Genomic DNA, 12,401 nt, shown 5'->3' with positions numbered 1-12,401 from the left:
ATTATAATATACTCCCCCTTATCCAAAGGAAACAAAATACAAAAGAAGCTGCCCTAGAGGTTAATGTGAAAAAGAACTTCTTATCTTGATTCTTTTACCTTTCTAAAACATTTCAATTCAAACCTAAATTGAATATTGGATTAGCTTTAATGATGGATAGTAATTTCTTATAACATACAATGCAGCCATCTCTGAATTAGCCTTATTTACAACAGAAACCCAAGAAACCCTAAAACAGCAGATGGCCTCAAAGTATGTTCTTGTCATAAAGATTAGAATATATGTAATGTATGATTTGAGGAAATGCAAATTATTTCTTCATGAACATATATCTTTGAGGGAAAACACAGTAAACTATTAGTATAAATTAGTTCATCAATTAAGTAGATGTCTCCTCCACTCTATGAAAGATACTGAGAGAATGGGACTTGGGATTCTAGTTTTATTTAATTTTAAAAAATTTTAGGGCCTTCCTGGTGGTGCAAGGGGTTAAGCACTGCACTATGAAGCAATCTGCAGCCTCTGCAGCGCAAGTTCAATCCCCAGCCCACCAGGGAGCAACCCACATGGCCTGGCAGGCCTCTCCTGTCTCGCCCGCTTCTCCCCTCAGCAGTATATTTGAGTCTATCTGCCTAGTCTGTTTCCCACTCTGTCTCTGGTGAATCCTCTCACCTGCCACAGCTCTGGCTCTTGTATGCATAAATAAATAAATCTTTTTAAAAATTTTTAAAACATTTTCCACATATGAATGAAATCATCCAGTATTTGTCTTCCTCTTTCTGACTTATTTCACTTAGCATAGGGAATAATAAGATTTAATGTGGTAACACCAAATTCAATGGAAACACTCCTTTCTTAGTGCTTCTGAATAGCATGAAAATCATAGGTAGAAGAAGAGAGTCCACCAATACCAAACTCTACCCATAACCTTTTGCTAAGATATGACACTATATCGAAATTTATAAGATATCAAGTGACATTTCTCAAGTTTATAAAATATTTATTCATTTTTTTCACTCAATAATTTTTTATTGTTTTGTTGAGGTAACATTGGTTTACAATTTAGTATGTGATTTAAAGGTATAGGATCTTCCTCTTCAGGTGCTATTACACAACATACCCACCACCAAAATATTCATGTTCCTCCACCAAAATTCACATTCTCCACTGTGTTCGCTTCCCTCCCCCCCCCGCTCCTGGCACCTCAGTTCTACAGTCAGATACCTAGGGTTTGCTGTTGGTTTGCCATTATCTGACTCTTGGCTTCGTTTCTTGATCTTTCATAACATAAGTGACACCGTACAGTATGTGTCTTTCCCCTTATGATTTATTTCACTTAGCATAATACCCTTTCGTTTGCTCCATATTGTTGCAAATGGCAAGAGTTTATGTTTATATATATATATATATATATATATATATATATATATATATATAAAACCGAATAGTCACATACTGTGTGCCTATACTATATAACTTCCTAATCACCTCAGCTGTCTTTGGACACATAGGTTGTTTCCATAGCTTGGATATTGTAAATAGTGTGGCACTAAGCAAAGGACTGCGTATATCCTTTCAAAGGAATGTTTTTGTATTCTTTGGGTAGATACTCAAGAGTAGAATTCCTGGGTTGTATGGAAGATTCATTTTTAATCTTTTCAGAAATTTCTACACTATTTTCCATTGGAGCTGGACTAACAGTGTAAAAATGTAAAAGTTTGCCTTTTTCTTCAGAACCTCTTGAGCATTTGTTGTTTTTGGTCCTTTTTGACATGGGCCAATCTCACAGGTACAAGGTGGTATCTCATTGTGGTTTTCATTTGCATTTTCCTATCAGTGAAAGAATTATGTTTATTCCTTTTCAGATGTTGAGCCATGCTTGAATCCATGGAATAAATCCCAGTAGGTCATAGTGTAGGATCCTTTTAATGCATTATTGAATTTGGTTTGCTAAGATTTTGTTGAGGAGTTTTGCATCTGTTTTCATCAGGGAAATTGTTCCGTTTTTATTTTTTGTGTTGTCTTTGTCTGCTTTTGGTACCAAAGTGCCTCAGAATGGGTTTGGAAGTATTCCCTCTTTCTCAATCTTTTGAAAGTGTTCATCTTTGAAGGTGTCTGGTCCTAGATTTTTGTTTTTTGGGAATTTTGATTACTGTTTCAACTTCCTCAATTGTAATTGCTCAGCTCAGGCTTTCTACTTTTTCCTTTACAGTCGTGGGTAGTTGTATTAATATATTTCTAAAAATTTATCTCTTCTATATTATAAAACTTATCAGCATAGAAGTGTTCATAGTAATCTCTTCTGATCTTCTGAATTTCTGAGATGTATGTTGTAACTGTTCCTCCTTCATTTCTTCTTTCTCTCTTCTTTTTTTAAGATTTAGTTTTATTTATTTATGCATACAAGAGCTGGGGTACAGGCCAGAGGTGTGGGGAGTGAGAGGATTCACTAGAGACAGACTAGGGAGTAGAACAGGCAGATTGACTGAACTACACTGCTGAGGGGAGCAGTGGGCAAGACAGGAGAGGACTACTGCACCATGTGGGTAGCTCCCTTGCCTGGGATCAAACTCAGGCCGCAGTGGCTGGCTAGCTTGATAGAGCTGAGAATTTTAACCTCTGCACCATCAGGCAGGCTCATTTTCCTTCATTTGTAATCCTTTTTATTTGAGACGTCTCTTGTTCTTCCCTTATGAATCTAAATTTTTGCTTATTTTATGAAAGAACCAGTTTTTGTTTTCATTAATATCTTGGACTCTCTTTTTTAATTTTGATTTCATTTATTTCTACCCTAATGTTTAATATTCCCTTCCTTCTGCTGGCTTTTGATTTCACTTGTTCATCGTCTCCTAGTTCCGTAAAGTGAGAGATGAGATTATTTCTTTGAGCTCTTATTGCTTTTGTGGGCCACTGTTACATGTTTCCCCTTAGCACTTCTTTTGTAGTACCCCACAGGCTTTTGTGGGTTGTTTCCCATTGTCATTTGTCTAATGGTATTTTCAAATTTCTTCTTTGATTTTCTCATTAACCAAATTGTTACTCAGTTGTATGTTATCAGTCTCTACATATTAGAGGTTTTTCCTTCCTTCTTTTTGTCATTGATTTCTAATTTGATACCATTGTGATCAGAGAAACTTGGTTAGATTTCAAACTTCATGAATATAATGGCATTTGTTTTGTGACTGAGTATATCATCAATCCTGGAGAATAACTCGTGTTTGCTTGAGAAGAATGTATGTTCAGATTTTGGGGGTGGAGTGCCCTATAAATGTCTATTAAGCCTATGTGGTCTAATTTTTTTGTTTAAGGTTATCATGTCCTTATTTATTTTCTTTCTGGTTCATCTATCCTTTGGGGAATGTGGGGTTTTGAAGTCCCCTATCACTGATGTGTTGTCTGTTTTCAGATTTAATAATAACCGTCGTATATATTTTGATGCTTTTGCATTTGGTGCATATAAATTTTTGAGTGGTATGTCCTCCTGATGTTTGTTCCCTCAATCATTATACAGTGTCCATCCCTGTCCTTTGTTACTTTTTAGCTGGAAATCTATTTTGTATGATAAAGGAAGTCTTTCCCTGTCTTCCTTTGTGTCCCATTCGTTGTAGGATTGTCTCACAATCTTTTAATCTGAGCGTGCTTCTCTTTGGAGCTCAGGTACATTTCTTGGAGACAGCAGAAACTTGGATTATGTATTCTGATCCAACCAGTGGCACTGTGCCTTTTGATTGGTGAGTTCTGTCCATTTATATTTAGGGTGATTATTGATATGTGAGGGTCTGCAACTGCCATATTTCCTTTAATTTCCTAGTTCTATTTTTTTGTTCAGTTCTTTGTGGATGTTTTTCTCTTTGATTTAGATATGAGAGCTCCTTTAAACAATATATATTTTTGGTACCAGCTATTTTCTGTGTACAGTACACAGATTTATGGGGGAAAAACTGATTAATTCGTGGCTATCATTCACAAACAGCTTAGAATATAATGATATGCAAACTTGTTTTAAAATAAATATACATTCCCTGAACCAATGTAGTGTAAGTTGCATTAGGGAGTCACCAATTGAACATTTACAATTAATTGTAAGCATGTCAAACAACAAGGCATAAGTTAGATGAGTTGTAATACATGTAATAGAACATGATGAAATCATTAAAAATAGGGTTCTTGAGTTCTAATTAGGAATATAAGGGGCCTCCCTGGTAACTCAAAGGGTTAAGCACCACATTATGAAGCAATCTGCAGCCTCTGCAGCACTAGTTCGATACCTGTCCCGCCAGGGAGAAACCCACATGGCAAGGTAGACCTCTCCTGTCTTGCCTGCTGCTCCCCTTAGCAGTGTATTTCAGTCAGTCTGCCTGTTCTGTTCCCCACTCTGTCTCTGATGGATCCTCTCACCCCCCCCCCACATTTCTGGCTTGTGCCCCAGTTCTTGTATGCATAAATAAATAAATCTTTTTTTAAAAAAAAGAAATATAAGAACCTGTTCATGTTACACTAAATGAAAAATCAGGGGGAAAATACTCCATCAGTTATACCCCAACACTTTGTGGTTTATAATAACAATATCCTAAGTTTATAAGCTTTTGGTTGACTAAGAAGTCCTTCTGCATGTTTCCTCAGGGACCACTGAGACAGCAATGTTATGCAATGCAGATACAGGCTCAGCTAGGGTTTGAGTTGTCTGAAACATCTGGGATTGAATTTGTCCACTTGATTTTAGCTAAAAGATCAAGAAGCAGAGAACTTCTCTATAAATGTGGTCTTCTTATCCTCAGGAAAGCTAGCTTTTGCTTGCATCTTATTTCCTGATGTTTCATTGCCCAGTGGAAGCTACAGAGCTAGTCCCAAGAGCAATGTGGGAGGATACTATACCAGAGTTTATGAATAAGGAAGGATGACTTATTAGGAGCCACAGTATGTATAAGGTACTGCAAATTGTATGCCCATTATAATCATATTCTGATAACACATATATTCTCATACAATCTGGAGGAGAAACACCAAAATACTAATTTATCTTTGGCCAAGAGGGACAGTAGTTTATCTTTGGGAAAGAGGAAATTTAAAAAAAAATCCACAGAGTATATATAGAATCCATTGTTTCTATTGAAGATTATAAGATCGTTCCAATATAATTAACTGTGAATATTTTCCCATCTCACAATATAGAATTGTTTCTACCATTAAGATAGCTGAATGATGCACCTTTTATAGTAAAAGTGCTACCTAGAGACATTGTCTTCCTTCTGTCCTTCATTCTTCTGAAAAAAAAAATGCAACACTATCATTTCTATTTTTCACAGCTTTGTTGAACTTCAACCATCAATTTAGTTTTGAAGGTTTGAGAATTACATGAGTCCTGGGTTATTCATCAAAAATTACAGTAGTATTAGCATGCTTTCAGACAGTGATTTAACTACACACGCAGTACACACACACACACACACACACATACACTCACACACTTGTAGCCAGATCAAGTTATACTCCTGAGGGTCACCTCATTCTTCAATAACACTCCCACTATCAAAGCTTTGCTAATGGACTTTTTTTGTCTTCTGATTATTCTTACCCCTTTTATGGTTGATCATTTCCTTGAGGCCCACTTTGTTCCAAAGCCCTCATATCTTCGCCTTGCATGTTTTGCTTGATCACCTGGCTACATCCTTCTTTCTATTGTCATTTAATTGCTTATCACATGTATGTGCGGGGCCTCTACAAACGCGGTGCTTTCTCGAATATTTGAAATCTCTCAGGAGCTCTGAGCTTTGTATGTAGCACTTGAACATAAAAGTTTGATTATTTAAGTGCCTTCAAGTTTCAATTACAGAGCCTTTGGGTTTTCAGAGGTAAAGAGCAACCTCAGCATCCATCCTTTCCTTTGCAGTAGGAAAGAGGTAGAGATTTCCTGATTATCAGCACTTGTCATTTCTCCCAAGCTGTGATGCGACTTTTGGTAAAAGAAGCTCCTTACAAGTGGAGAGTCCTGGTGTTTAAGCAGGTGTGCCCTCGTCTTGGAGATTTGTGAAGGGCATTTGGCAAGAAGGCATTATAGTAAATGAGAGAACATCCCTTCGGTGGTATGTTTAACTTCTCACCAGTGAACAAATTCATTTTTGAAAATCCTTTCTCCTCCTCGCTTCCCTTCCTGACCATCTATTCTATGGTCTCGAGATGAGAGAAGATAGTTTTGGCTGAAGGGAGACCTACAGGTTGTTTCCTGGAGCCAGAGTTGAGGCAGACAGCTCTTGTTGAACTATAGAGATATAAGAATATGGGGCTGTTTCAAAAGCAATAAAAGTTTCTTTTATACTCCTCTTTCTTTATACTAGTTGTTCAAATCTGAATATTTTCTAGATTTCTGCAGATGATAAAATTGTTAGAATGTTTATCTAATAAAATACAGGCTATCAAATAAGCAATTTTGCTTTCTTCCACCAGCATCCTAAGTAGAATCTAAGAGTCTTGTAAGGGCAGGAATGGCACGGAGCAGGATTTCTATAACCCGAGCAGACAGAGTAAAGGAGGAGAGAGTCCTGGAGCCCTCAGTGGCTTTTGCAGGCTTTTAATGGGATTGACCAGGTACACAGCAGGCAGGGGTACTGAGGGGCCGGGAGGATGGCAGGCCTCCCAACCCCCAGCAAGTCTTCACTCTGTCTAGGCTCTCCGGCCTTCTTTGGTGGTCTCTGCTGCTCTGATCTCCATGGTTCTGCTTCTGCTTCTGCTTCTCTGCTTCTGTCTCAGCTTCTCTGCTCCTGCTGGCACCCTTGAAAGCCCAGTCTTATCCCAGGTGAATCCTATCTACATATGCCCACACCCTATTCCAGGTGCCCGCCATCAGGCATGCATTCAGGACCACAGGGTTCCATCATCTATCCTAATGGCAGGAGGGCAGAAAAGCCTGATATTTTTTACCTTACCCTACAAGTCTCTTATGTCTTCTTCTTTCTTTTTAAAACCCCTGCCAGTCTTTCAGGGTTCAATGTTTGTATCCTGATGCTGCAAGAGGAACATGGTGTAGATTTCATCTTCGGTGGTAATTCTCAAATTCTCTATTTTCTTTATGTGATCCTCATTCTCTCAGATTTGTGTAGGAAGAAGAATGCTTATTTGGGCCAAAAGGAATCTGCCAATTTTCAAAAGAGGACTCTGTTCCCAACCGAATTTGAAGAAGGCAAATTTGTCTTCCATGCTCCAAACCTAGAAGTCTATAATAGTCCCTTTGTGATTCCTGGCCAGCCTGTCCCCACACTTTGCTTCTCCTTGCTGCACCAAAGAGGATATTATTAGTACATCTGTTGCATGCTGAGTAAAGAAGTTGCCTCAGGTTCTTAACAAAATCATTTCTCACATAAGGTGCAAAGGGGCACTTTCTATCATCCATTCAATTAAAGTGCAAGAAAGTCTTAACACACCTACATGCTAACTGTGGTCTGAGAGGAGTGTACCTAGTCATTTCACTCCTAGTTATTCACTCCTAGTTATTCATTCACTGCATTAATCATACCTATGAATGATTATACATATGTATTAAAGAGGAGGGAGTTAACATCTCATGTCCTGGAATAAGATGCCTTGATTCAAGAACTGGATCATCCACCTTCTAGCTGGGTAATCTTTGGCAAGCAGTTTTACTTCTTTATATTTGAAATTTTTAACCAATATTTACACCCAATACTTAGTTCTTTTTTGAGATTAAAAAAGTTAAAACATGAAAAGCACTTTGAACAGTGTTTGCTGCATTGTAAGCATTCAATAAATATTTTCAATATTATAATATTTATAGTTACTTTTCAAATTTGAAAGTGGCATTCATAACTAATTCTCATCCATAACTAATGTTTCTTCTATAGTATCTAACTTGGAGGACCTTACATTTTCCATGAATAGATCTATAAAGAGTAAATAAGAATAGATCTATAAAAGGAAACTAAAGCATATTATAAGGACTTAATGGAGCAAAATTTTATAGACTCATAGAACTGAAAGGAAATCAGAGTTGATCTAATCTGATGTTTATAAAAGATTTAAACAGAATAACATAAAAATTTAAATGCACATTCCATCACCTCTAATGCGCGCACGCACACACACACACACATACATACATACAACCGCAACTCTCCCACCTTCATTCTATCCAACACCTACCAAAACTAACCAGATCTACTGACAAGATTTTTTGAGAGTCCCAGCTATAAGATGACTCTCATATATGTCTACCTACCAGGAGACCATATATTGAGACCTGAATACTCTCAGTTAATGGAGAAGGAAATCAATTCCAGGAGAGAAATGGCTCTACCAAAGACATGTTCAAATTACTGTGGCCCAGTGCTTCTCTGGCTATTGTCCTCACCCTTCTAGTCTAGGGTATTAGCCTCTTGTGAAGTATACTTGCCCCTCAATAAAATAATTTCTGGGGGTCCTTGAGCGATATCCTACATTGTTCAAAATCATAATGTCCCATCTGCCGCTACATGGCTTCTCTGTTCCGCATCTCCCTCTTTGGTCAATTATTTGAATTACTGGCTCCTGCTCTGGATGCTACTAGGCTCAAGGCTCCTCCAAGTCCAATAGCATCTTCCAGGTCTCACTGCTGCTTCCGTTGAGGATATTTGCTGCCATTCCCATTGGTGGTGTCATCTCCCATCTGGCACCACTGCCTCCCACTGGCGCTGCATTCTCTATTGATGCCCTTGGACTTTTATGGTGCCAAAGGTATGTGCTCTGTAATAATCCTGTTAAAGGAAAAGACAAGGTGGTGTACTTGTTTTACAGTCTGCCAGTAAAATTGCAGAACAACTCTGTCCATTTCTTATAACTCCTATTTTTCTCCCTGGTCTATCCTGCTAGAGTTGCAACTGAAATAAGTAAGATATACAGTACAAAAATACAACAATGAATTCAGAAAACTTAGGCTTTATTTCAATTCAGTATGACTTTTTTATTTTATTTCCATTAAGAAAAGGACTTGAAACTGAATTCACAAGTAAAATACAGTACAATAATAAAAACCAACACTGTGGAGAGTTTAGTCTATGCAGGGCTTTGTGTATGTACTTTACTTACAGTAATTCATTTAATATGCATAGTCACCCCTTGACAGCAGTTTTATTATTGATCCCCACGCAGAGATGGAACTTAAAGATGTTTAGTCATTTCTCCAAAGGCTCTGATAATGGTCAGAGAAGATATTCTAGCCAAGTGTGGCTACCTCCATGAATCCAAGGTCCTAAACTTACCGCCTATAGCTGGCGTTCAGAGTTTTCAGTTTCACTAAAATTATATATAAATACATTGCTTTAATGTGATATTTCCTGTTGGGGGGAAATGTCAGATTCTCAAAGGTCCTAGCTTTTTGTAGAACTTTCCAGTACAAAGTCCTACAATCTCATATGAAAATAGACACTTGCTAAGTCTGTCCCACCAGATCCTCAAACCTGCCCAGACCTATCTGAGCCTCAATACCTGATGTAGCTGAGATTCCTGCTGTGGCCAGCAGGAACCGTGTGTTTATCTGTGTAGAGCTCATTCAAGCAGTCAGATTATGTGCTTCTCATTGTCCTACCCTTACAGATTTCTACCCAAAGTCTTGCTGTGTGAACTGAAAAACCTATGGACCCAGGGGGATTGAAAAGGAGGAAACCAAAATAATTCAATCCATGGGAATGATGCAAAGAGTAAACAGTTAGTGGAAGCCACCTTTCTGGGGGTCTCGAGCAAGGGCATCCCTCCCCACCTGTCTCTGCTCAGGCAACCCCATGGGTGTCTTAGTATGCTGCAGCTGTGCAGATTTCCATCTCTGATAAAACTTTGCCTGAGAGGTATTTGCTGATGATTGTCAACAATCAAATGAATTATAGATGATGTTGGTAAACAAAATGCTGCCTTGATGAATGATGAGTTGGCTCTACTCTGACATGACTGCTAAGTCATTCAAAGCGCTGATTAAACCCATTACTGTAAAATAATCACCATCCATTACCTTTAATGTCGTGAACTGACAACCTAGTTAAGGCAGCTGATGGTGTCAGCAAAGTGATTTGTTGTACTGCATGTCCATCGACAATAAATCACTTCGATAAATCAATGAACAGTAGCAATAAAACAATATATTTTCATATTTCTTGACATTCAATTACAGAGTGTGTATACTGACTTATTCTTAAACACAAACACTGATATGGAAAGATTCAGCATTTGCCAGCAACGAATATGGGATTAATTCTATTTTAGCCTAAATTGGAGGAGACTTGTATAATTATGTGTGTATGTGTTTCTGTGTCTGTGTGTGGGTATGTGCCTTCTTCAGCTACTTACCTAGTTGCTGCTGCCAAAATTACACGTTGCATAAACATATGTGTATGTGTGTGTGTGTGTGTGTGTGTGTATCTCAAATGTAACACCTCTTGAAAATTTAGTTTCCATTTCCCTAATTCTGAAGATACTATTTACTTTAAAAAACTGTCATCTTATGTGGAGTGCTCTTCTCAGGTCTAAAGGTCTTATAGCAATTAGATCTTAGCTAATTCAATTGTTAATTCTATAATAGTTTATGAAGCTTTACTTATTCACTAGCATGTTATATAGCTGAATTGGAGTATTTAATTTTATTCCAAGCAATGTCCTAGGACCTAAGAGGTAATAGTGAAGAAATAGTTCACCAATTCATGATGAAAAGAGTAAAGAAAAGGGAAACTAGCCCTATGGAATCAGAGGGTTAAAGGGTATTGATTATATATATTTAAATAATCATTATAGAGAAGTTAGCTCCCCAAATATACAAAATATATTTTTATTGAAGTATAGTTGACATGCAACATTAGATTGGTTTCATGTGTACAATATAGTATTGTGACATTTGTATACATTGTAAAATGATCACACAATTCATCTATTTACCATCTTTGCAACTTTCAAATTTGCATTTATATTGTTGATTATAGTTCCCATGCTATATCTTACATCTCCATGACTTATTTATTTTGTAACTGGAAGTTTGTATCTCTTCATCCCTTTCACCCATTTCACCAGCCTCCAACCCTCCTCTCTAATAACCACCGATGTGTTTTTTGTCTCTATAATTTTGGTTTTCTTATATTTTGTTTGTTTTTTAGATTCCATATCTAAGTTAACTCATGTGATTTTTGATTCTCTCTGACGTATTTTACTTAGCACAGTATCTTCAAGGTCCATTCACATTGTCACAAAGGCAATATTTCATTCCTTTTTCATTGCTAAGTAGAACTCCATTAGGTGTGTATACATGTGTGTATGTGCATACATATGCATGTCACACCTTTGTCATTTAAAATGATTATTGATCAGTATTTGTTTTACTGCCATTTCATGAATTGTTTTCTGGCTTTTTTATAGTTTCTCTCCGTTCCCTTCTTATTCACTTCCCTTATGGTTTATTGTGTTATATTTAGTTTGCTTTCTTATTTTCCTTTATATTTCTATTAAAAGTTTTTGTTTTGTGGTTACCATAAAGTTCACATATAATATTTTTTGTATATAACAGTCTATTTTAAGTTAATAGCAACTTAATTTTGAGTTCATTATAAAACTCTACATCTTTGTAACCCCCTATATTTTATATTTTTGAGGTCACATTTTACATCTTTTCATATGTGTATCCCCTGATTGTCTACTTTAATTTAATAGCACTACTTTTGTTTTTTAACCTTTGCACAAACTTTATACATGATTAATGCATTGTCTTCATTGTACATTACCTTTGCCAGTGATATTTTTTCTTTTATATCTTGTTTCAACTGACTGCCATTTATGTTTAGCTTAAAGAAGACCCTTAAGTATTTCTTTTAACCTTAGTTAACATTGATGAACTCCTCCAGCATTTGTTTGTGTGGAAAACATTCTATCTATCCTTCAATTTTAAGTGAAACTTGCAAATTAGAGTATTTTTGTTGAAAGTTTTTTTTTTTTTTCTTTCAACACTGAATTTATCATGCCCTCTCTTCTGGTCTTCAGAACTTCTGATAATTAAAAAAAAACACTGTACTCCACTAAAAAAGCGATTAGAACCAATAAATGAGTATGAAAAGGTGGTAGGCCAAAATCAATCTACAAAAATCTGTTGCATTCCTGTGTACATGCAACAAGTGAAAAGGGATTATTTTAATGACCTTTGTAATTGCATAAAAAAGAATTAAATATCTAGAAATAATTTAACAAAGGAGTAAGTGACCTATATTATGAAAATCATAAGGCACTATTTAAAGATACAGAAGATCCAAAGAGATTGAAAGATATTCAGTGTTAATGGATGGGGATAATTAGTATAGTTAAAGTAGCCACCTTTCACTGTATTAAAATGGCAGTCATATACAGATTCAATGCAATACCTATGAAAATTCCAATGATATTTTTAA

Source organism: Talpa europaea (assembly GCF_964194135.1).
Source record: "Talpa europaea genome assembly, chromosome: 6".
Classification (NCBI taxonomy): Eukaryota; Metazoa; Chordata; class Mammalia; order Eulipotyphla; family Talpidae; genus Talpa; species Talpa europaea.
Note: the sequence above shows the minus strand (reverse complement) of the source record.